Source organism: Ambystoma mexicanum, chromosome 8, assembly GCF_040938575.1.
Source record: "Ambystoma mexicanum isolate Mex_15411 chromosome 8, UKY_AmexF1_1, whole genome shotgun sequence".
Classification (NCBI taxonomy): domain Eukaryota; kingdom Metazoa; phylum Chordata; class Amphibia; order Caudata; family Ambystomatidae; genus Ambystoma; species Ambystoma mexicanum.
In genome coordinates this window covers 1733212170-1733239111 of record NC_090929.1, presented here as the reverse complement: position 1 = coordinate 1733239111, position 26942 = coordinate 1733212170, and the positions used below count along the sequence as shown (strand labels likewise).

The 26942-nt window shown below is 45.9% G+C and overlaps 2 pseudogenes; one reads left to right on the top strand and one right to left on the bottom strand.

Moving 5' to 3' along the window:
- The window catches only part of LOC138473491 (zinc finger protein 585A-like), a 353538-nt pseudogene that overhangs the window by 206993 nt on the left and 119603 nt on the right, over positions 1-26942 (top strand).
- On the bottom strand, positions 14929-18935 carry LOC138473379 (zinc finger protein 268-like; annotated as a pseudogene).

Below are 26942 nucleotides of genomic sequence, written 5' to 3'. Positions count from 1 at the left end.
GTTTCTGCCCAACACCCACCTTTTAAATTGCTGGAGTGCCATTTTGCTCACACTTCATTTTGAGCTTAACTTGTCCAGAATCTATTGGGTGGTGTGTAGTATATTAATAGTGTGGTTTTTCTACTGCTTTACTTTAGTGAATTGTTTTACAACTGATATGTAAATAAATGTATATTCTTTTACTCAGAAACCTTAAGTCAGTGTTTGTTTGAACCATAGTCATTTCTGTCTTTTGTGTAACTATTGATACTGTTCACTTGCTCATGAGATAAGTCTGGCTGCTCAGCCATCGCTACCACTTTACTGTGTAGTACAGGATTGTACCAAAGGTGAATTTGTACTGTCACTTGTAGCCTTAATTGTGTGTGGTGTTCCCAAAGGGTACTGCATATGATTCTGCCTAACAAGGAGGCCGGAATAAACCGTTGACATGTATTCAGTATTTTGGGTTGCAAATAGGATGGCAGCCGAGAGAAAAAAAAGCCTGATTGTTGAAAATAAATGCACTTGCTACAATATAATAGCGTGATCCGGCGAGACGCAATCACCTATCAGAAGTCTCTGTAATGAACTGGTAAGTACTTTGAAGTGAATGCGTGAAAGATTGCACAGTAACAAGTGTGATGCTAGCGGTTAGAAGGCGTGCGCCCGATCGAGGGAAGCCAGAACTGCCTACAGAGGGAAGTCTGAGCCCTGAGGAGGGGGACCTGAGTGAATTTGTGAACGCGTACCAAATAATTGTTTAAAAAGACATTAAGGGCCTCATTCTGAGGTGGGCGGTAAGGGTTAATGGGCACCGGTAGGGAGACCGGTGCCGGTAAACCCTTACCGCCCTATTCCGAGGTCCCTCAGCGGGTCCCGCTATGGGCGCCTGGTTTTAGCAGGCGCCCTTAGCGGGAGCCGCTAAGGGTCCAGGGAGCTAATAAGGGGCCCGTTATTAGCGGGCCCGTTATTAGCGCCATCCCCATTGAGCATTATGGGGGCTCGAATGGGAATCGGGAATGGTTCTCGGAATGGGGATTTACCAGGTCCTCCAAGGTTGGAATGACCCGGTAAGTCCCTATTTCGCCAACCCGAACTCGGAATGCGGCAAGGGTGTATCCATGGTGCTAATAGCACCATGGCTACCGCCTACCTCGTAATGAGGCCCTAAGAGTTCCTGGGCCTCATTATGACCCTGGCGCTAAGGGGTTAACGGCGCCGTAAAAGGCTGCGGTGCCGTTAACCCCTTAGCGCCTAATTACGAGGTCCCTTTGCGGATCCCGACCTTAACGGCTGGTCTGGACCAGCCGTTAATGTAGAGACCCGCAAAGAGACCTTGAAGGTAATTATGGTACCGCAATTTGCGGTACCGTAATTACCGCCTTCCCCATTGAGCCCTATGGGTCAAAAATGGGAATGGGGACGGGCCAATGGTGCATGGGAATAACCACCCTGCAAACCTTGGAATGGGGTGGTAATTCCCCATTGCACCATGGCGGACTCGTTACAATACCGGCAGCAACCATGGTGCTAATAGCGCCATTGGTTACCGCCGGTGTTGTAATGAGGTCCCCTGAGTGTTATAAGCTAGTAGAACTGGTTAAGTTAACTGAACTGTGATTTGAAGGCAACAGTGAACCCGATGAAGGGATGCCAAGTGAAAGCAAGGGAAAGTGAATCCCGCATTTTGATAGAGTGACTGAACAGTGGGGTAAAGATGAAGGTAAACCCAACGAAGGGGTATCACGAGAAAGTCGGGGAAGAGGAGAATACTGCATGGTGAGAGCTTGGGAAAGTCTTGTGATGCCAAGCAAAATACATTGGGGGTCATTACGAGATAGGCGGTAAGGGGTTAACGCCGCCATTAAAGGTTCTGGAGCCGTCAACCCACTTACCGCCTCATTACGAGTTCTGCTTGTGGGACCCGTTAAGGTCGCCTGGTAAAACCAGGCGTCCTTAGTGGGACCCGCAAGCAGACTAGGGTGCTAACAACGGGCCCGTTAGCACCCTCCCTATTCCAATTGGGCCCTATGGGGGCTCGAATGGGAATGGGGATGGGTTTCTTGAATGAGGAATTACCGGGCACTCCAAGGTCGGAATGGCCTGGTAATTCCTCATTCAAGGAACCCAGACCTGGCACCCGTTAAGGGGGTAGCCACGCCGCTAATAGCGGCATGGTTACCTCCTACCTCATAATGACCCGCACTGATTCAAGGGACCCTGCCTTTCTGAAGAAACTGCTTCCTGATGCCTGTAGATTCAAGGGGTGCTCACAGTCACGCCACTGTTGCGCCTTGCGTGCACTAGTTCAGCAGTCCTGAACAACCAAAACCCTTTTGGACATTTCAGTTTGCACTCCACTCTTTTGTTATACATATCATTGCCCTACACACTTTTGTTATATAGAGTATGGATTTGGCAATAGGTTCATTAGTATAGGCCATTTTTTTGGCACAACACCACTAGGGCAACGTTTTCTTTACTTTGATGGTCGTAGCTTGCTCCCATCTTATATTTAGATGGTTTGTATTCCTCGTCTCTATTGTACTTCTGATAACAATGCCTTCCTTACGGAATATAGTAAGGGTGCCCGTACTACCTTCCCTCCCACCTTTACATCCAGCTCCTCATTGTATGGAAACTTGGAAATAGCCCCAGAGAATCCCTGCACGTCAAGATATTTTCCTGATAAGGGAACATTTCCTTCCATGATACCTGATTTAGTTGCACCTTAGTCCACCATGAATATGAACTGCCTGTTTCCTATCTCCTCCCCACCAAAGGTTCCTCTTCAGGGTGGATGAACATCGATAAGACCGGACACGCGAGTGCTTTCAGTGGGCTGTCCTAATCAGGATATGTGTTCGTTCCAGGAAATGAGAAGGAGTAGCCTCCTAATACTGCTGCTTCTCCAAAGGGAGCGTTAGGCCCACTCGATACCCTACTCACCGGGGCAGCACTGCCCTGCTGCTGATGTGACGGATGCTGCACTTGCATGTCAGATGCTCGAGGCTGTTGGTTATATGTTTGGTGTTGCCCCTGGGAATACCCTTGACTCTGATATCCTTGACCCTGTTGCAAATACGCTAATCCTTGGGGTCCTTGGCCCTGGTGTTGGAGCCCATAATGATACACCACTACAGACCTGCTCCTGCATTCCCCTGCAAAATTCCCCCACCTCAAACAATTCCAACATTGGAATGGTCCTAGACCACCTCCCACCGCCCGCAGGTCCAAAACCTCCTCCTCTTGCCCCTCGAAAATCCCACTCTTCCTCACTACAGCCCTCTGTGTTGCCACTATGGGTGGGATACTGTTGACCCCCCACCCCACTGTCCTTGTCCTCCTTGAGCCCAGAGCGCATCAAAAGTGGCGCTCACAACTTGTTGGGTACTTTCTATCACCTCTACCTGTACAGGTGTCGACACAGGCACCTGAACAGCAATCTTTGCCAATTTGTTCTCCACCAATTTCACTTCTTCTCCCTGCTGTTTTTTGGATGTTTCCCTTTCCTGCTCCTTAATCCTTTACAATGATCCACTATTATACTCTATTTCCGGCCATCCCTTCAATGCCCACAAACTTATCCAACGCCTTCTGCACTTCCTTCGGCAAGCCCCTCTTAACAATAAAATAGAAAAATGGTATTGACTGATCCCACAGTCCTCCCGTTTCAGCTCTCCACATCTCTTGCATTTTGAGAATAAATCTACCTGGGTCCTCATCATCATTCATAGTATACGCAATCAAGGACTATAAATCATGGGTATCTGGGAAGGCCCTCCGTATTGCATCCCATAACAGTGCCCTAATTCCATTAAACGGTGCTCCATCATGCTGATCATCCCCAGGGTTACACCCGGATATCCAGCTTTAACCCATACATCCCCAGTCTGGTCCCCACTTGTAGCAACCATCAAGCTCTTGAGATCCCCTATTGCTTGGGGAACCGTTGCTGTTTGCTTTTCAAATTCATATATTCACATGGATAGGAGAGGGTATCCACTTTCGGTCCTAAGGAGGCCAAAGATAGGTTATCAAGTCTTAGTCAAGAACATCTGCTCACTTGAAGAGTAAAGGACAAAGAGACTCCACTGCTCTACATATCCTTCAAGACTGAGTTTCCAAGTGGGGAAAACTATCAAGAAACATTGGGGTATTCTACAGAGTGATCCACTCCTCCATAAACTTTTTTCAAAGTCACCAATGATGGCTTTCAAGAGTGGCTGCAATTTAAGAGATAAAATGGTCAGAGCGGAGAAACCTCCAAAGGAGAACCAATTGCTGCTAAAGACACGAAAGAAGGGCACTTATCCCTGTCTAGGGTGTAAGCATTGCAATAATGTAATGAAAGGAGAAACCATTGCACATCCCCAAACAGGGAAGAAATTCAAATTGAGAGACCTTGCTACATGCATCTCAACAGGTGTCATCTATGTGATGAAATGCCCTTCTGGCAAATTATATGTGGGCCAGACTACAAGATCAGTAAAGGACAGGATCACTGAACACAAATCGAACACCAGATACAAAAACATAAAATCTCCATTAGCTAGACACTTCACTGAAAACCATCATACAGTAGCCCAGGTTAAATTCCAAGTTTTGGGAGTTGTCAAGAAACCCTACAGAGGTGGAGACTACCAATCCATCCTTTCACGCAGGGAGAAGTTCTGGATACACCTCCTAGACACCTTAAACCCAAAGGGACTCAATGAGGAGTTTTCCCTCAAAAGTTTGATTTGATTTTGACTTCAGCAATGACATATATAGTGCAATGAGGGACACAATCTAAGGGATAATTCAGAATGAGAAGATCGATGAATTAGGAATCAGAAAGCACTGTATATGATATATAACTATATACAAGGGTGGAACACCTGTTAAATTAGCGCCAGTCCGGAAAATGTTCACCGGCCCACCTGCAATGTTAATCTGAATGGATTGTCCATCACAAGAGCATAGATGAAAAACATGGATTTAGAATTCTGATTATTGTTTACATTGGAATGCCCTAGAGGTAACAGCACACTTAAGATTGAATAACACCGATGTAATATTAGCCAGTGTTCATTGCTCATCACTATCATGTTCTTTATCATCTTCTTTTAGCATCTTTTATTATGATCAGCATTTCAAATATGTAAAATATTTTCTTTCTCTGCTCATCACTTGGATCAGATGTCCAGTATGTGGGCAATAGTTGTGGTTGTTGTTGCATCAAGAATGAGCTGCACTTAAGCTCTGGAATAAAACATACAGGCACTAAGGGCCTCATCACGAGTTGGACGGTAAGGCAGGCGCTATTAGCGCCGGAGCTACTAGCCCTACCGCCAAACCCCCCGGCGCTATTAGCGTCGGATCATGGGTTTGGCAGAAGGGTTATTCCTCATTCCCCATTGGGCCCAATGGGGAAAATTTGTGCTATTACCGCCGGCGGATTTCCCGCCAGTGGTAATAGCGCCGAAAATCGGCAATTTTGCTGCAGATTAAAGCTGGGGGGAAATCCACCAATGCCATGATCTGGCGGACCCTTAAATGCAGCGGTAATAGTGCTACCGCTGCATTTAAGGGTTACCGCCAGACTCGTGATGAGGCCCTAAGTCATAATATAAATACACCCATTAGGACACATAAGATGGCACCCAGGCAATACTCAGCGTGACCGTGTCACAAACTGTAGACATCATCACATAGATTCAGTTGAGTCCCTCTTCACTTTCCGTGACTGAGACTCAGCATATGGGGGACAGAAACACATGCCGTTTACTGGCGTCCAGAGGGGTTTCCGTGACTACATAGAAAACCCACCAGGAAGCGTGCGAGGGTCATGGCTCCCTATCATGAGACATCGCAATTTGCGGCATGGTTACCCCCTTACCTGGTAGCGGGTTCCTTAAATGAGGAATTACCTGGCCATTCCAACCTTGGAGGACCCGGTAATTCCTCATTCAAGGAACCTGGACCGGTACATCCCCATTCCCCTTCAAGCCCCCATAGGGCTCTATTGGAATGGGGATGGAGCTAACAACTGGCCTGTTAATTACGGGCCTGTTGTTAGCTCCCTGGTCTGCTAGCGGGACCCGCTAAGAGCACCTGGTTTTACCAGGCACCCTTTGCGGGTCCCACGAGCAGACTCGTAATGGGGCAGTAAGGGGTTGACGGCTCCAGCACCATTATCAGCACTGTTAACCCCTTACTGCCCACCTCAGAATGAGGCCCATAGACTCCGAAAATGAGATTGTTCATTAAACAGTATGGGCCTCATTACGAGTATGGAGGCAGCCATGCCCTTAATAATGGAACACAGAATGCGGTAAGGGTTTACCGGTACCGGTAAACCCTTACTGCCTTACTACGAGGTCCGTTTGCCGGACCCGACCTCAACAGCTGGTTTTAGCAGCCGTTAAGGAACGGGCCTGCAAAGGGACCTTGGTGCTAATTACGGTACCTCAATTTGCGGTACCGTAATTAGCTCCTTCCCCATTCCCATTGAGCCCTATGGGTGCAATAATGGGAATGGGGAATTACCGCCCCCGCTCACCTTGGAGTAGGGCGGTAATTCTGCCATCCACCAAGGCGGACACGGTAAAATACTGGCGGCAACCATGGCACTAATAGCGCCATGGTTACCGCATACTGTGTAATGAGGCCCCAGGTATCTTCAATGAGGAATTACCGGGCCATTCCGACTTTGGAGGACCCGGTAATTCCTCCTTGAAGGAACCATTCCCCATTCCCATTTGAGCCCCCATAGGGCTCAATGGAAATGGGGAGGGAGCTAATAACGGGCACGTTGATAACGGCCGGTTATTAGCTCCGTGTTCCCCTCGCGGGACCCAGAAAGGACATCTGGTTTTACTAGATGTCTGTTCCGGGTCCTGCAAAGGGACCCTCGTAATAGGCGCTCCCGTAATGAAGCGTGCTGGTCCCGTACTGGCAGCTTTTATTACGGGACCGCCAGGGTCGTAATGAGGCCCTATGAGATTTAGTGACCATGTACTGGTAAAACATTTCTTTTTAGACTGCACCTGTACACATGGGCTGTGCCCGCACCCAAGACGGGAAAACAAGATAAAGGGCCTCATTACAAGGTTGGAGGAAGCCATGGTGCTATTAGCACCATGACTGCCTCCAAACTCGTGTCCAGGTCCCCAGAATGGGGACTTACCGGGTCATTCCAACCCTGGAGGACCCGGTAAGTCCCCATTCTGAAAACCATTCCTCATTCCCATTCGAGCCCCCATAGGGCTCAATGGGAATGGGGATGGAGCTAATAACGGGCCCGTAAATAGCGGGCTCCTTATTAGCTCTCTGGTCCCTTAGCGGCTCCCGCAAAGGGCGGCTGGTAAAACCAGCCGGCCTTAGTGGGACCCGCTAAGGGACCTCGGAATGCGACGGTAAGGGGTTAACAGCAACGGTAAGGATGCCGGTGCCGTTAATCCCTTACTGCCTCACTCGTAATGAGGCCAAAGGCTAGAAATACGAAGGCCGTTTTAGCGCAGTGGAATTGTTTTCAACTCTCCCAATTGAAACAGAGGTGAGCCCATGTTCTATACATTATCACTAAATTGCCTGAAGGTCTTGACGCACCTCATAGTGCATCTCGATGAATTATATGCGTAAGGAGACATGGTAAGCTACATCATTATTATTTCCAACAGATCACGGACGCACTGCATCTGTTGCCACTAGGGAGACATAGGAACTGGGATGAAGGCCATAGCCATGAGCAGCCTTGAAGAAAGGCATTCTTGGAAATAGAACATTGCACATTTTTGGAACCAGTGAGATTTATTTCGTTAAACCCAGATGCATGAATGATCATTATATACAATAGCTTTCCTGTTTAAAATACTCAATGTTGTTTCACCCATAGGGTGTTCCGTGTTCCAAGACAGGATAGTTGTCCAGTCTGACAAGCATAGCATCTAGAATACAAGATTTGAACACTCCCACAAGAGGTTTGTTAGGGAGAATTCTCATTCTATGGCTAATTTCCCTTACCTATAGAGTACCCCAGCAGCTTTGCTGGATTTGAGGGGTTTATTTTTTTCTCCTGCTAAGAGTGAGACTCTTTTTCCCACCCTTAGACATATTGCTGATGTGTGTTCTAGGCTATTTTTGTGTTTAATGTCTATGGGGTTTTTCTCACACTCATAGTAACCATCTTTATCCATGTGTGTTACACAGCACCCTCAGTGCAGTAGCACAGGGGTGTCATAGTGACCCCCAAACATAGACTCCAACCCTGGAACTGACTACTGTCTCCCAGGGCATGTAAAGTCCCCATTGACTTTTCTAGTCAATAGTTATGAATTAAACCAGTACAAACCATCCTACTATGGAAGTACTGGGAAGGCTTAATAATGTTTCCCTTATGTTCATTTTCGAGAGGGTACCGTACAGTCCCTCTCTCAAAAGTTTCTGGCTAGTGGCAGTGGTTAATACCGTAAATATTCGACCACAAATATTTTCCTATGGGATTTTCCCATTGTTCGAGGCTACCACTTGTAATGACAGCCTTTAACGAACTGCTGGTTTATCTTTTTATTTACTTTAATCCAGTACGTTTTTTTTTGCCAGAAATTAAATTATATTTCTTTCTCGTGTCTTTCTTTGAAATCCTAACCCAGGTCGGGGATCCTTTGTTCGTCCTTTTGGCATGCTTCTGCCAAGAAGCCCTCCTCTCGGCGCCACTGAGTCTGGGGTAGACCCATTGTGTGGGAGGAGGAGTAGGCACCCTGGACAGGGTTGCCTAAGCAATCCAAGTCGCACTCAGCCCTGATAGGCTGGAGGGTCTCCCGCCAAGATGACCACTCCACTGTGTGAGTGACAGCTGGGCTGTATGAATGGGGGATTTTCTGCATAAAAGCAGGGACCTGTGGACTGGAAGAGCAAGATGTCACCACTAGAACTAATAACCCGAAGAGGAGATAAGCTGAAGACATCTGCAACGACTGAACCATCGGTGAAGCCCTGCTGCAGATCCTCACCACTTTTCTCCAACGACTTGAGAAGATCTTCACCTGCAAGAGTCTTCTTCCCTTGAGCTGGTGGGGCCAACCAGTTCGCAAATCGCCCTCCAGGACCTGCCTTGGTTGAATCACCAGTGCCCTGCACTCTGAGACCAGATAGCCAAGCACCCGTCCACCACGACCGCGATTTAAAGGAGCATAACTTTTAATCCGTTTCGGCATAACCACGGCTGGCTTCTTCCCTGGGCAGTGCAGTAACTCGAACCTTCCTTCCTCTGCTGGACAACACGAACTGCAGGAACTGCCAGGAACAACCGCCACCGCAGGAGCCGCTTCCACTTTGTCAGGTACATTGTTCCGCCAGGCCTCCCGTTTCGAGGGGTACTGCTAAAGGTGTTTTAAATCCTTTACCTACCTCCTGGGTTAGCCGCCCCTATCAACTAACATTATGTTTTACCATTCTGCACCCTCCTTTTGAATCGTTAACCAAAGACTTGACTGCAGCTACTACAACAGTTTGATCCTGGGCACATTGCCCTGTACCACTAACGCTGGCACAGGCCTATTGACTTTGGCTAAATCTGTTACAACTGCCTTCACTAGATAGCTTTTCATCCCCAACTATGTTGGTGCAGCAAATAACTCTTATAACCACCCTTCCTTCCCTCTTAAGTATTGTTGAAGTGCCATTCTGCTCGGTTTTCACCTATGTATTGCTATTACTAAAGTGCTACCTTGCCTATCTTGTTCACAATCCACTTGGGAAGTGTTGCTAATGTGTTTAAGAGGTTATTTATGTATAACTTGTCCTTTCCATCCCTTTTAAGGAATTACTAGAGTGCCATTTTTGCCTGGTTGACCCTGTGCCATTTTGCTCAGTTTTCACTCTGGCTCAAACGTGTCTATAATTTAAATAGGGAGCTGTGTATACTTTTATTGACTGTTTTAACTTGCTTTTATAATTGTGATTTATGTGATGAACTAGAAGTGTGTAAAATAAATATATATATATTCTTTTTGATACAAAGCTTTGGTCAGTGTTTCCTTGTGCCATAGGAATGTAGTCCTAATGTGTAAACCCTGAATACTGCTCATCTCACTCTTGAGATAAGTCTGACTGCTTAGCCACAGCTACCACCTAATCTTTGCGGTACAGACTGATACCAAAGGGGATTTCTTGCATATACCTGTAGTCTTAATCAGCTGTAGTGCTCCCCAAGGGAAATGCAGTGGATTCTGCCTAACAAGGTTTCACAGGCACTCACATTAAGGTATGCCTTTATCATAGTGAAATGTTTTACCATGGCTGTTTAGACATAGGGTAACAGCATAACACTAAGACAAGTGACATTCGAATCTGAGTACTGAGATAACAGTAACTCCAAGGGGAGTACACTTACCCACATTGATTGATCGATTGATTGATATTTTATTTCTATCACGCTCATACACAAGTGTTTCAGAGCGCGACCAGGCAGGGAAAGGCAACAGGGGAGAACAAAAACAACGATCTTACTAGGCCCAGTGACATTGAGAATGTGCAAGTGCAGGGTAGAGGGAGAAGGGGGAGAAGTGCATGCAAGGGGGAACAAAAGGAGAGTGCGGAGCGAGAAGGAAAAAAAACAAAAAAAATATTAAATTAATAAATAAAAAGGCGACAAACAATGGGAGTGCAGCCAGCAATTGGCAAGTGCTGGGTTTATGGCAGCAGGCCGTGTAGGTCTGAAAGTGCAGAAAGAAAAGGGGAGGGCTGTATGGGTACAGATACAGACCACAGTGCAGGGGGTGGCCGGACATAGTGCGTGAGGGTGGCAAGATGAGCAGGTACCTGGGCCCAGAGGACAGAGGGTGGCCAGGTGCATGGTGCCGAGGGAGAGCAGAATCAACAGGGGATAGGGGAGGAGAAGGCAGCGGCAAAGAGGAAGGTTTTGAGGTGCTTCCGGAACCGGAGATGGTTCTCCTCAAGTTTTAGAGTGGCAGGAAGGCTGTTCCAGAGGGAGGCCCCAGCCGAAGACAGAGATCTTCCCCCAGCTCGTTTCTTTGAGAAACGGCTGACCCTGAGGGAGTTAGAGGTAGAGGAGCGGAGTGCTCGAGATGGGAGGTATTTGCGGAGGGATAGCTGAAGGTATGTTGGACCCAGGCCCCAGAAAGCCTTGTGGACAATGCAGAGGGTTTTGAATTTAATCCTTGCATCCACAGGGAGCCAATGGAGAGATTTCAGAGCTGGAGAGATACAATCCCAGGGCTTGAGGCCAAGGACACGTCTCGCAGTCCTGTTCTAGATAAGTTGTAAAGGGCGGAGAGTAGAAGCAGGTAGATTAAGAAAGAGGCTGTTGCAATAGTCCAGCTTAGAGAGAACCAGAGCTTGGGAGACAGTGAGCCTCTGGGGGAATGAGAGGAAAGGAAGAATACCTCTGAGGAGGTGCAGTAGGAGGTTTGACATTTTTGATACATCGGCGATGTGGGCAGAGAAGGAGAGTGATGGCATCAAAGGTTCTTGGCCTCGCATGTGGGGATAGGAGGAGGGCCAAGGGAGGCTGGCCAGAGAGTGAGGGGAAAGGAAGGTGATGGTGTGCCAATGAGGAGGATCTCTGTCTTGCTGGCATTAAGACAAAGATCGTTGGCGGCACACCAGGCAATCAGTGATGAGAGAGGTGGAGGAGGTGGCCGAGGGCAGCCTGAAAATGAGTTGAGTGTCGTCTGCGTAGCACTGGAAGTTTGAGCAGAAAATGGCAATACAGCGGGCGAGAGTTGCCAGGTATTGGTTGAAAAGCCAGGGCGAGAGGTTCGACCCCTGGGGAACACCACAGGTGGAGAGGAAGACAGATGATAGGAAGGACCCAAGTTGGACCTGGGAGGGTGGATCAGAGAGGAAAGAGGTCAGCCAGGCCAGAGCCTGATCGGTGATGCCCAAGTTATCCCGGAGACGGTTGAGCAGGATGGTATGGTTGACCGTGTCGAAGGCAGAGGAGCGATCAAGTAGGATGAGAACAGAGGGAATACTAGAGTCAAGGGTGGAAAGCAGATCTTCACGGATCTTCAGGAGAGCAGTTTCCATGCTTCTGCCAGATCTGAAGCTAGACTGATGGTCATGGAGAAAGCCATCAGAATGAAGGTTTAGCTGAGAGATGGCCAGCTTTTCAAGGAGTTTGCTTAAGAAGGGGGTAATGGAAATTGGGCGATAGTAGGCCGGACAAGAGGGATCCGCTGTGGGTTTCTTGAGGAGAGGATGCACAAGGGAGTGCTTAAGAGGGGAGGGGAAGGATCCTGAGGCAAAGGAGTGGTTGCAGAAGTCGGCAAGGGCCGGAGCGAGGGAATCAATGTGGTTCTTGAGAGTTTTAGAGGAACAGGGATGAACCTGTTTTGACGAGGCTTTCATATATTGGATTTGTCTAGCGACCTCATCAGGGGAGAAGGAAGAGGAAGAAGGGTTAGGGGTTGGCTGGAGGAGGGTCAGTGAGTACCAACGGAGAGGGGAGATGAGAGGGGTTGGAGATGAGAGTGTGGACAGGATGTCCTGGGTTTTTGAGATAAAGTGTGAGACCAGGGCATTGCAAAGAGCCTGAGAGGCAAGGGGAGGAGTAGAGACTGCAGCAGGGTTGGCCAGCTCCTTACAAATTTTAAAGAGTTCGGCCGAGCTATTAGATGCCGCAGAGACACGGGCTTGAATGTGGACTCTCTTCTTGGTACGGACAGAGAGACGGTATTGCCTTTGGAGAAGGCGACAGGCCAGTTTGTCAGAGGATGAGCAGGAATCCCTCCATATTCTCTCAGCCGCCCTACACCTACGTTTAAGTGTAGCTAGGTCGGAGTCATACCAGGAATTGCACTTGGCTTTGGACTTCAGGCGGATCCTCATGACAGAGGCAAGAACATCAAGAGTATCAGAAATAGAAGAATAGAGAGAAGACAGGGCTGTCAGGGTGTGAGTCGGCCAGAAGAAGAGGGGGTGGGGAGAAGGTGGAAGCAAAAGCCTCGACTGACACACGCTTCATGGGCCGGATGTCCAGGAAGGTAGGTGGCAGTGTTGGGGTAGGCTTGGCTTGGTGGGAAGAGAGAGAGATGAGAGGAGGTAGTGGTGACTCCAGGAGAGGGGAGTGGAGAGAGGGATAGATAGGGGGAGGCTAGAGGAGATCAAGACATCAAGTGTGTGCCCTGCAGAGTGCGTTGGGCCAGATGGGAGGATAGAGAGGGAGAGGGAATCACAGAGGTCGCGAAAGAGCAATGTTGAGGGACAGGGAGAATCAAGGTGAATGTTGAGGTCACCAAGGAGGAGGAGTTGAGTGGTTGAGGCCAGGAGAGAGGAGGAGAGGTCAGCCCACTCAGAGAGAAAAGAGGTGATTTGGCCAGGGGGCCGGTAGAGAGTGGCAACAGTAAGAGAGTGGCTAGGAGAGATTGAGAGCCTGCAGACGAGGCAATCGAAAGAGGAGTAGATCTGAGTGGGAATTATAGTGGCAGGAATCCACTCAGGAAAGATCAAGGCTACACCCCCTCCAGGGCGAGTGGATCTGGGTGCGGAGAGGATCTTGTAGCCATCAGGGAGGAGAGTGTCAAATCTCGTGACAGAGTTGGCCGTGAACCATGTCTCTGTAAGACCAAGAATGTCAAGGTCAAGTTCTTCAAGGAGGTGGCAGATGTCAGAGGAGTGTTTGACAGCAGAGCTAGAGTTGAGAGTGGCAAGATGAAAAAGATTGCCGGCCTTAAAGACCTTCCGGGTAGGGGTACAAATCAGAGGTACTGCGGAGTTCTGGAGGTAGCCAGAAGATGGGCAGAGGAGGGAAGAGTGGGTACGGTAGCCAAGGAATGAGAGGATGGGACAGCCGGAGAAGAAAGGAAGTTGGTGAGGCGAGGGACATGCCTATCGAAGAGGAGATTTGCCTGGGGACCTTGGACCATGACAGTGCCATTTAGGTAGACGTTAAGGATGACTCTAGAGGAGTCAAAAGAAGCCATGAGGATTTCCCAGCGAGTGCCACCATTTATGGGAGAGGAGTAGACAGGACAGAGCACAGAGATCATATGGGGGGTCCATAGATCAGGCAAAGGAACAACAAAGAGGATGTCGGTGAGGGTCTGTCTGGAAGAGGCACTGGTATAGGTATCAGCAATAGGGAGACCAGGGTTGGAGGCCAAGATATCCTTTTTAAACTTCTTCTTTCCAGACTTAGTGAGAAGGGAAGGATAGTTGATAGAGAAGCAGTTGGAAAAGATGGGAGAAACAGACAACGCCATGAGTATGAAGAGAGGAGGCAGGGGGAGGAGAAAGCAGCTGCAGCGGTATGGAACAGTTACTGGGCTAGCAGGATTACAATCAATGGGCAAAGTTAAATGCAGAATTACACCCAAGTTTGACTTTCAAGTTAAATGCAAAATACACCCAAGTTTGACTTTCAAGTTAAATGCAGAATTACACCCAAGTTTGACTTTCAAGTTAAATGCAGAATTACACCCAAGTTTGACTTTCAAGTTAAATGCAAAATACACCCAAGTTGGACTTTCAAGTTAAATGCAGAATTACACCCAAGTTTGACTTTCAAGTTAAATGCAAAATACACCCAAGTTTGACTTTCAAGTTAAATGCAGAATTACACCCAAGTTTGACTTTCAAGTTAAAAGCAGAATTACACCCAAGTTTGACTTTCAAGTTAAATGCAAAATACACCCAAGCACAATCGAGCATTCTTGATGCTATAATAATCACGATGCCACATAATACTTAAAACCATTGCACCCCTCCCATGTAATATTTGTGTCAAATATGCTACACTTCCTTGAATGTGTTTCACCTGTATCGCCAGAGACTTGATTGTGCCTCTGAAGGAAATTGTTGATTATTTACTGATGGTCAGGCACAATGCGTATAGACTTTTTGTCTATATTGTCAACTTACAGTTCAACTTTGGCTCAAGAAGGAGAATTGATAAACTCGAAACGCGTCAGCCGTATAACTTGAACTTCACACATGCAATGTGGGAATGGCTCACACAAGCCGTTTATTTGGGACTTTGTATCTGCACTACAAAGAAGAACAACTTTTGTTTACATTAAACTATCACCCTTTATGAAATGAATCTTAAGTGTTGTGTTTGACATTGACAATTGTTGAAATTTGAAATAGATACCATTGTTTGAAGTATAAAAGTATTGATAACCATCTGAAGACGTTATAACAATAGTGTGCAGGGGACGGGAGGGTTCCCATTTGGATCCTCTTTTCTTGTTTGCTTATATGTACTAGTGGGCTTGTGCCAGGTCCACTTTTCCTCCCCTGCACCTTAAACTGGTAATCAAAGATAGACGCTAAGAGTGAAAACGTTTACACATAAACCTTGGAGTGCTCGAGCAATCTCTTTTCACAACTCCACATTCAGTGTCCCATGGAGCGGATTTGACTGGTTTTATCCAGACCGTTTCCCTTCTATTTGCTGGGAATGATTTAATCCAAAGTAGGGCTAAGTCTGTTATTCTTATTTCTTCTATTCTCTTGATGAGGATGTCATGGTTGACTGAGTCAAAAGCTTGGAAGAGGTCTTGTAGAATAAGGGCAGAGTCTGCATTTGTCTTTAGGTCATCCCAGATGGATAGGAGTGCCGGTCTTGCTCCCTTCGTGGGTCTAAAGCCAACTTGCACCTGGTCCAGCAGCTGGTGTTTTTCTGTGTTCTTGTGTTAGTTTCTAGACGTAGGTGTCTAGTCGTTTTGCTGGGTAGGAAATGTTTGAAATCGGTCTGTAGTTGGAGAGGTATTCCACGTTTCCTCCCGTGTCCTTGAGTAGTGGTTTGATGGGCACCAATTTGAATCATTGCGGTACTTTCCCTGTTGCGAGTGACAGTTTAAAAAGTATTTAATAGTAACAGTATTTTGCACAATGTAATATACCCCCCCCCCCCCCGAGTATATACGTGAAGTGTGAAACCTATGCACATGTAGGCTTGCTTCTGTTTTAGTCTTTCATCAGTCATGAATGGTTTGTAATAACTGACAGTTTGATCTTACAGTGAGATAATATGCTCTGCTTAAAACACAATGAGAAATCACTTCATTTCGCGGGTCATCAAGTATTCATGAATCCAAATAACAAGACACTTTCCTTTAATTCTATGCATGAATCATACTTCACAAACTGCCTGCCTGATAATATGGTATAGTAACTTTACTTTCCAAAAACAGTAGGGCCCAGGAGACTTTGTAAGTAGTGGATGTTTTGGGCATCCGAGTAGTCCATGTCAGCACCTTTTATGAATTTCCAATGTCGCCACAGGTCACGGATTTCCTTGAACGTCTTCATTTAGAACATGTATGTGCCCCCCCGTGTGATTTCTTGTGATGTAGGAATAGGTCAGGATTCGCTACAAACCCATAGTGTAATTTCTCTGAGGTATCACAGGTTTCTCATTATGCTTGTAAGCTTCATCACAGTGAGAACATGTAAGCGTGATTTCTCTGGTGCAGCCCTAGTTTCCCTTATTGGTTGAAAGACATTGCATTCAGAACAGAACATGTTTATGGTTTGTCATCAGTGTGATTTCTATGATGTATCACAAAGTGATTATTTCGCTTGAAAGCCTTATCACATTCAGAACATGTATGGTTTCACCATAGTGTGATTTCTCTGGTGTCTCAATAGGTCACTCTTTCGCTTGAAAGCCTTATCACATTCAGAACATGTATATGGTTTCACCCCAGTGTGATTTCTCTGATGAATCAATAGATGACCACTTTGCTTGAAAGCCTTAGCACATTCAGAGCATGTGTATGGTTTTTTCCCAGTGTGATTTCTCTGGTGAATCAATAGATGAACACTTTGCTTGAAAGCCTTATCACATTCAGAGCATGCATATGGTTTCACCCCTGTGTGATTTCTCTGGTGTCTCAATAGATTACTCTTGTGTGTGAAAGCCTTATCACATTCAGGACATGCATATGGTTTCTCTCCAGTGTGATTTCTCTGGTGTGTCAATAGATTACTCTTGTGTGTGAAAGCCTTATCACATTCAGGACATGCATATGGTTTCTCCCCAGTGTGAATTCTCTGATGACTCAATAGTTCACTCTTTTGCTTGAAAGCCATACCACATTCAGAACACACATATGGTTTCACCCCAGTGTGATTTCTCAGATGAATCCATAGATGACCCCTTTGCTTGAAAGACTTATCACATTCAGAACATGTATATGGTTTCACCCTAGTGTGATTTCTCTGGTGAATCAATAGTTTACTCTTGTTCGTGAAAGCCTTATCACATTCAGGACATGCATATGGTTTCACCCCTGTGTGATTTCTCTGGTGTGTCAACAGATGCCCCCTTTGCCTGAAAGACTTATCACATTCAGAACATGTATATGGTTTCAACCCAGTGTGATTTCTCTGGTGTCTCAATAGATTACTCTTGTCTGTGAAAGCCTTATCACATTCAGGACATGCATATGGTTTCTCCCCAGTGTGAATTCTCTGGTGTCTCAATAGTTCACTCTTTTGCTTGAAAGATTTATCACATTCAGAACATGCATATGGTTTCACCCCTGTGTGAATTCTCTGATGAATCAATAGGTCACTTGTTTGCTTGAAAGCCTTATCACATTCAGAACATGTATATGGTTTCTCTCCAGTGTGATTTCTCTGGTGTCTCAATAGATGACCCCTTTGCCTGAAAGACTTATCACATTCAGAACATGTATATGGTTTCTCTCCAGTGTGATTTCTCTGGTGATTCAATAGATAACTCTTGTCTGTGAAAGCCTTTTCACATTCAGGACATGCATATGGTTTCACCCCTGTGTGGTTTCTCTGGTGCGTCAATAGATGACCCCTTTGCCTGAAAGACTTATCACATTCAGAACATGTATATGGTTTCACCCCTGTGTGATTTCTCTGGTGTCTCAATAGGTCACTCTTTTGCTTGAAAGCCTTACCACATTCAGAACATGCATATGGTTTCTCCCCAGTGTGATTTCTCTGATGAATCAATAGAGTACCCCTTTCCTTGAAAGCTTTATCACATTCAGAACATGCATATGGTTTCTCCCCAGTATGAATTCTCTGATGTATCAATAGATGAACCCTTTGCCTGAAAGACTTATCACATTCAGAACATGTATATGGTTTCTCTCCAGTGTGATTTCTCTGGTGTTTCAATAGATTACTCTTGTCTGTGAAAACCTTATCACATTCAGAACATGTATATGGTTTTTTCCCTGTGTGATTTCTCTGATTTATCAATTGGTTATTTGTTTCTATAAAGGCCTTGCAGCTTTCAAAACATGTATGTTCTTTCGTTTTAGTGAGAAATCTCTGATGTTGCCATAAATAACCAGTTTCATTGAAAGTTGTTTCACATTCAGAAAATTCAACGGGTAACTCCATTGTGAGGGTGGTCCAATTCAAAATAGTTTAACAATGATCTTAATCTCTCGGATGGTCTCACCAAGTCAGGTGCATTTTTGTATGCATGGATGTCAAGAAAGAACCTCAATCTTCAGCCAGAACAGGCAAGTCTGTAAATAGAAAGTGTGTGCTTGCAACCTTTCCATGTCCAGAGCAGTTTGTAGACTTGTGGTTTTCATGCTTTTGGGCTTTGATCCTAGCAGCTGCCACTGGACCACCAGCACCACAGCAGCATCAAGTCCAAAGCAGGTTTTGAGCACTTTTTTATGACTGAATATGGTGCAATGCATGAACATGCCCAGCCATTCTTATTAGCCTCTCATCAGTGTAGTGGACACAGACGACCTCGCTATTGATTGACTGACTGGACATAGGAACCAGATGTTTTCTCCAAGATCATTAATATTGCACATTTAGTTGCTGCAAAATCTCTTCTGTCTGTAAAAATGTTTCCCACAGTAAGAGACTCGAGGCTGGTAGTGACTGTCGTGAGCAAGAAAATGTTTCCAAGACCCAGCTATCAGAGGAAACCTTTTTTTTTAACAAACACTTAAAATAATTTCACTGTTTTCCATGCTTCCTGCTTTGTTGCCCTGTTTGAAAGAAAAGGAAAATAAGGATCAGTGTTGCATAAAAGATTAATACATATTTCTCGTTTTAAATAGAAAATGTGAACAAGCAAAAAGACACTTTTCGGCTTATGAAATCCTGAACTTCTACTGAATGTCTTATGGACACCGAGTTAAATGAATAGAGTAAGGAGCCATCAACATCATGGAAAGGGTTAACACAGAAATCAAGAGACACATTGACCATTCCCACATCACATGGCACATAAATTAATAACGATGTGCACTACTAGCTCACAGGCAGGATGAACACAATGTGGTGACGGGTGGTCATTGAGGCAACACCCTGTCAGTCGGTCATGGCTGGTTTTGTCAAGTCTAAAGCAGATAGGAACACTGCACTACCCAATCTATTCATTAAATCGTCGATCCATGGCATGGGGTAGGCGTCAAAAGCACAAATCGTGTTAACCTTTCAGAAGTCGACACAAAACCGCCAGGAGTGGTTGGGTTTTGGTACCAAAACGATCAGTGAGGGCCAGGGACTAGAAGAAGGCTTGATAATGTTGGCTCTTTACATAGTTTCCATTTCAATGACTATCTTTTTCCTAGATTCTGGGAGTCAATAGTGTTTTAGATGGGACTACCTTTCCCTTTGGGGTGGCATGAGCCTTGAACTCTACCTGGCTTTTTTGCAAAATACATCTGGGAAAGAACTAACAAGATCATCCGTGTCTCGCTGCTTCCCCTTTAGGAGATTCTGTGGAATAAGGTCTGTGTTACTTCCTCCGGAACCAAACAGGCTAGTGTGGAGGATGTTGGATTTTCCTTCCATTCCTTTAGCAGGATAATATGATAGTGATGGGTCTTTTGTCTGGTTGGGCTACTCTATAAGTACATGCACCTTGCGTGCTATTATCTCATAGGGTCCGTGCCACTGAGACTAGTTTATTCTCAGAGGTGGGTAAGAGGACAAACACTTTCTGACCCACTGAGAAAGAGCGGAGTTTCACCTTTTTATCATAGTCTTGTTGGGTCGGGGCTTTCTCCATATGTGCTTGTGCCAAGGTTCTAACTAGGGTCATATGATCTCTTAGTCAGGTGGCACCCTGGGACAGAGGTATTAGTGCTTCTTCTCTTTCTTCCCAGGATTCTATGAGCATATCTAATACATCTCGGGCTCCCTACAGTAGAGTAATTCAAACTGAAAGAATCCGGTAGATGCTTGAGGCGTTTCTTACTGCAAATAGGGCCCAGGGTATCATGTGACCTCAGTCCTTCCCATCAATTCCTTAAGATTGTCTTAAGTGTTTTATTAAATCTCTCCACTTATCAGTCTGTCTGGGGGTGGTAAATTGAGGTTCTCAGAGTGGCGATATGTAATATTTATTTTATCTCTGTGATCAGTTTGCTCATATAGTTCTTTCCCTGATCTGTTTGAATATCCCTGGGAAAGCCTACTCGAGACAAGAAGGGCACAGATGTTTTAAAATCTGTTGGGTAGTGCCGTTTCTCATGGGGACGGCTTCGGGGTATCTGGCGGATTAATGTATTCCGCAATTTCCAGGTTTCTAAGGGACCTACGATGTCCATGACTATTTGGGAAAAGGGGACTTTGTTTATGGGTAGTGGGTTCAAGGGTGCCATTTAAGTAATATGTGAGCCGCTTTCTGACATATTACACTTTTGGATAATGTTCTTTATATCCACAGGTGAACAGGGCCAACAGAACTTGCCACTAATGTGGGCTTGAGTCTTAGACTGCCCCAAGTATGTTCTCCCCCCCCCTCCGGTCAAATGGGAGTGTGCAATTTCCAGCACTATCTTCCTGTGTGTCTTGGGTATCACCAGCTGCGTTTCAGTCAAACCTTCCAGTTTCTCTCCCATTAAGGAGACCTTGTTTCAAAAAGAAAAAAAGGGCTGCCTTTTCCTAGGCCTTCACCCTCAGTTGTTACCTGTAAGAAGGCCTCAGCCAGTATGGGATTTATTTTTCGCTGGGAAAATGCTAAATCAGGGAGGATAGTTGCCTCATCATTCAGGGGGGGGGGGGCAGATGTCTGTTTCCTTATTGGCCTCTCCAACACGCTGATCACCTCTCTCTGTTTCCTTAACTTTCCTCTCCTCTTCAAAGTGGGGAAACAAAGCCATTTCAAGAATTCCCTGGGATATTGCATCTCCGGGTCTTATTTTTCCCATGGTTTAAAAAAAAAAAAAACGTTTATATCTCCTCCAAAGTCCAGGTCTATGACTCCTGCACAAATGTCTAAGGAACAAGTTACTTTCCTGTAACTGTTGTTCTCCAGGATGGGTCTGGCATGGATTCACATGCTCATGAATATTCACCGTCGTCAGGCTGGGAATCCTCGGTAAAGAAATAAATAGGTTTCAGTTTCATTTCTGAACTGTCTTTCTAACAACCAATCAATAAGCTCTGGGTCATACTGCCCTACCCAACGCCTGCCCTCTACCTACGCCCCTCCTCTAGCAGCCATCTTCAGATTTGGTAGCACATAAAGTGGCAGTAGGACCAAGAGAAGAGCCACAGAGGGGTGGGCAGGAGGGTTCGCATGTGAATCCATGGCAGACCCATGCTGGAGAACAACAGTTACAGATAAGTAACTTGTTCCTCCTCCAGCACGGGGTTTGGCATGGATTCACATGCTCATGAATAAAGAATCCATTGCAGTACAGACATACACAACCATGGAAGATGGCAAGGCTCAACCGAAGCAATCTATTTCCTCCTCACCAGGCTCACCTTCAAACGAACAGGTTGCGCAGCACTACTTAGCTGACGCTGGACTGCTCCCTGCAGTAGAACCTCCACATAGAATCCTTGCAGATATCCAGTAGGAATAAATATTGGACGGGGCGCCTGGTTGCTGCCTAGCTCTGCCCAGGTAGGTACACTTATATAAACAACACAATTGAGCAAGGTCATGGAGGTCTAACTGCTGAGATAGAAATACTGAATCCTGAGTTTTTCAGACAAGGACTTGGTGGACACAGGTTTGCTGAACAAGTCTGTATACTGCAGTTCGTATTTAATTTGTGTGCAGTGAGTGTAAAGATACACTTGAATCTACGAGGAATAGGATATTCAACATTAAAACATACATGGTGTAGTGCCTGAATTATACAAATCAAATATTTGAAATATCACATTTTCTTGCTTTTACATTCTCTACAGGTCCCCTAGGGAGGAAACTTGAGAACTCAGTGAGGTAATAGTCAGGTCATCAGCTCAGTTGTGTGAAAACAATCAAAAGTTGAACAACAACATACACAACAAGTCAACATGACAGTGTTTCGGCCAATTAAAGCTAAACTTGGGAAGCACTGGTGTAGTAGGCCAACATCAGGACGGAATATTCTTGTGACTGAAGTATCCAATGTAGGGATACCTGTACAATGGACCTGTAGAGAATGTAAAAGCAAGAAAATGTGTTATTTCAAATATTTGTCATTTGATTTGTATAATTCAGGTACTACACCATGGCCCTCATTACGATTCCGGCGCTAAACCATGGCGCTATTAGCACCATGGTCTATGCCGGAGTCCGCCATGGTGAAATGGGGAATTACCACCCCATTCCAAGGTTGGCGGGGCGGTAATTCCCAATTTCACCATGGCCCTTCCCCATTCCCATTTTTGCCCCATAGGGCTCAATGGGAATGGGGAAGGCGGCAATTACGGTACCGCAAATTGCAGTACCGTAATTGCCTTCAAGGTCCCTTTGCGGATCCCTACTTTAACGGCTGGTCCAGACCAGCCGTTAAGGTCGGGAGCCGCAAAGGGACCTCGCAGTAAGGCGTTAAGGGGTTAACGGTGCCGCAAACTTTTACGGCGCCGTTAACCCCTTAATGCCAGGGTCCTAATGAGGGCCATGTATGTTTTAATGTTGAATATCCAATGCCTCATAGATTCAAGTGTATTACACTTACTGCACACAAATTAAATAAGAACTGCAGTATACAGACTTTTTCAACAAACCTGTGTCCACCAAGTCCTTGGGCCTCATTACACGGTAGGCGGTAGGGGATTACCGGCACCGGTAATCCCCTACCGCCCCACTACGAGGTCCCTCAGCGGGTCCCATCCTTAACGTGTGGTCTGCCCAGGCATTATGGACGGTTCCCGCTGAGGGACCTCAGAATTAATAACGGTACTGCAAATTGCTATTCCTATTGAGGTCTATGGGGGCTCAAATGGGAATGGGGAATGGTTCCCGGAATGGGGACTTACCGGTGCCGCAAGGGTCGGAATAGACCGGTAAGTCCCTATTCCGGGAACCCGGACTCTGACGGCGGTAGGGGGTAGCCATGATGTGTAATGAGGCCCCCTGTCTGAAAAACTCACGATTCAGTATTTCTATCTCAGCAGTTAGACCTCCACGACCTTGCTCAATTGTGTTGTTTATATAGATGTCCAGTATGGGCACACCAGACAGGATTGCCATTGTAGCAGCGATCGCTCAGGTAAAGTGGGCTCTCGGATGGCCAGGGAGCGGTTGGTTTGCCAACCGGTGAGAGTGAGTGATACAGCCAGAGAGCCATCTGGAAACGGAAGCCTTGGACAGGGCCTTCCCATGGTCACAGGACCAAAGTTCACAAAAAGTTGCGAAGACTTCCGGAAACACTTTGTGCGGCCCACATAAAACTTCAGCGATCTAGCCACATCCATAGAGTGCAAAGTCCTTTCAGCCAGTGACAAAGGCGTCGGAAAAAACACAGGTAACACCAACGGTTCGTTTAGATGAAATTCTGACAGAACCTTGGGCATGAAGGAGTGGTGCTTCCACAGCACCACCCTTGTGTCATGAAAAGTCAGGTAAAGCCGCTTGCATTACAGAGCCTGGATCTCACCTACACGTCTTGCAGAGGTAATGGCCATGAGGAAAGCAGTCTTCCACGACAGAAACTTGAGCGGAGCTGAATGCATAGGTTCGAATGGAGGCCCCATGAGCCTAGTCAACTCCACATTGAGTTTCAACACCGGGGCCGGAGCCTTAACCGGTGGGAACGAGCGGAACAGTCCTTTGATGAACTCCTTACCAAGTTTAGTTTATTACTTGTGTTGCGCACCAAACCCAAGGGTAATCGGGTGCATCGCATAAGTTTACAAAGCTTGGTTATACATAGGAAGACGTTACAGTTACAATGTTATTATATAAGTGAAAAGCATCATTACAGTCAGCAGTTTTTACAGGATAATTACACAAAGAACATATATACCGTAATAAATATTACAGAATTTAACAGTGTGGATGCCAAAGGAAGTCTAAAGTATAGGAAGGTAATGCAGGTGAAGGCTATGGGTGGTGGTCTGGAATCAGAATCTCGTTTAACCGCCAGAATCTTTGAGCAACTTTATAAAGTTGTGGCAAAATTTTGTGTATGAAGGTTCTAGTCTGAGGGTGGTAGGGAGTGAGTTCCATAGCTGGGTAGCCTTGACCTGGAAACTATTACCTCCCACTCTGGCAAGTTTAAATCTGGGGGTCAGAAGGCAATTAGTGTTGGAGAGTCTGGTTGGTCTTGTCTCAGGTTTGGTAGTGATTCTGTCCACAAGATAGCGAGGGGCTACTTTGTTTACACATTTATGAGTAAGGGAGGCGACTTTGAGTTTGATTTTGTCAGTTGTGGACAGCCAGTTGTTGGCACTTCTAGTGTCCGAGATATGTACTCTCCTTGCAATTCGAAGCGCAGCTCTGAGAGGGTTATTTTGCAGGAGTTGGATTTTCTTGGTAGTTTGCTTGCTCGCCCCAATGTACATAGCATTACAATAATCAAGTCTTGACAATATGAGAGCTCTAGCTAGAGTAATGCAGCTGTTATTAGACAGGAAGGCTCTGCCCGCTCTAATTAATTTGCAGGTATAGGCTGTGGTCGAGGCCAGCGTATTTACCTGTCCGTTAAAAGATAGGGCAGAATCTAAATAAAACCCCAACGTTTTGACTTCCTTAGCAACTGTAATGATATTGTTGTCGACGCAAAAGGCTGAGTATTTAGAACTTAGTTTTTTGAGAGAAGATTGTGTACCCAGGATGATGATCTCTGTCTTGTCATCATTCAGGCATAGTCCATGGGAGGCCATCCATGCCTGGATGATAAGATAAACCTTATTCACCAAGGCCAAATCCTTTCCATAATCACCAGTAATAGGTAGGAGGATCTGCGTATGATCTGCATAGTTAGTGTAGGTTATACCCAGATGATCCAGATCATCGAAAAGGGGCTTGGTAAAGATATTGTATAAGTTGGGCGAGACACATGAACCCTGGGGAACACCACACGTGATAGGGATAGGGTCAGCTGATGCAATGGGAGAGAATACTCTCATAGTGCAATCACTAAGAAAAGATTGTATCCAAACAATGGCTTCTGGGGAGAAATGTGCTGCCGAGTCCAGGTGGCTGCACAAGACCTGATGATCGACCAAGTCAAAGGCGGCCGATAAGTCAAGGAGCAAAAGGAGAGCTAGGTCACCTTTATCCCTAAGGTCATCGATCTGGGCCTTTAGGTCGATTAATGCAGTTTCTGTCCCGTGCTGAGGCCGGAAGCCTGATTGTCTAGATCCTAGTGATTAGTTTACAAATGTTTTTGAATTTGTAGATAGGCCATCTTATCTATGATTTTTCAGAAGGAATGGTACCGTGGTAATAGGTCGGTAGTTAGTGGGAATTAGGGGGGTCTAGGGTTTGTTTTTTTAGTAGGGGGAGCACCCAGGATTCCTTAAGATTAGAGGGGATAGAGTTGGTCATGAATGATGCATTGATCGCCATGACAATTGGAAGGTTTTAGTGAGAGTATTGTCTTTTCTGTTTCGAGAATGGTAACTTTGGAGAATTTTAAACGAGGCACTGTGTGGGTAATAGTGGGAGTGGTTGAGGTGGTATTATTAGGCGTGTTAGTTGATAGTGAGGCTTTTTTATTGTTAATTTTTGTTTGTAGGGTTGCAACTTTGCCTGTCAATGCTTGTTGGATGTTCGAACACCACGGTTTATCCTTGACACAGTTGTCAGGTACAGGAATAGGTGCTTCGAGTTCTTTCAGGATAACAAAACGTTCCTTAGTACTAGAGTTGGCTTGGGCTATTCTTGAGTTATAGGATTCACGTTTGGCTAAGAGTATTTCTTTTTTGTAGAGGGCAGAAATGGCACTCAAATTAGTTTTATTTTCTTCAGATGGATGACATTTCCACAGTGTCTGGCATGATCTTTTTTTTGGTACATAAGGTTTTTAAATAAGGTGTGTACCAGGAGTTGAGGTGAGCCTTAGGTTTACTTTGTCTAAGTTTAAGTGGCGCTATTGTATCTAGGGAAGTGGTCATAATGTTGTTAAATTCTTTAACCAGGGCATCTGGTCCCAAATTTTCTGGGATGGCATTGAGAGTAGGTAAAATGAGAGGGAGCAGTTTGTCACAGGTGATGTTTTTTTTATTGCGAGTGGGAACTGGAGGAGCTGGTAAAGCAGGCAGAGCAATGGGTTTACCAGTGTCGAGAGTAAACGTTATGAGGTGGTGATCTGACCATATCACAGGTGAGTTGGAGGAAATAGTTGCGTTACAATTGTAATCTGCTATCCAGTCCAGACTTCTTCCTTTTAAGTGTGAAGGGTCAAGTACTTTTTGGGTGAAACCTTGTTCTGTGAGGATATTTGCCACAGTAGATGCATTTGCATCTTTAGGGTCGTTATACCCTAAGTTAAAGGGCCTCATTACGAGTCCGGCGGTAAAACCACCTGGTTACCTCCGGACTCGTATTACCATTCCGCCTCCACGATTCCCGGAATTACTGGGGCATTACAACCCCAGTTTTCTGGGAATCATGGAGGCGGAATGGTGTTAATCCCCATTCCCATCGCGTCCTATGGGACTCGATGGGAATGGGGATCATGGAAACACCGGCAGCATCTCGTAATGCTGCCGGTGTTTCCTCGTCCGCCTGCAGGCGGGCGTTGTTAAACCCGACAGGTCAGACCTGGCGGGAACATCACCTCCCGCCTGCAGAAGTTGTGATCGCCTGGCATGGA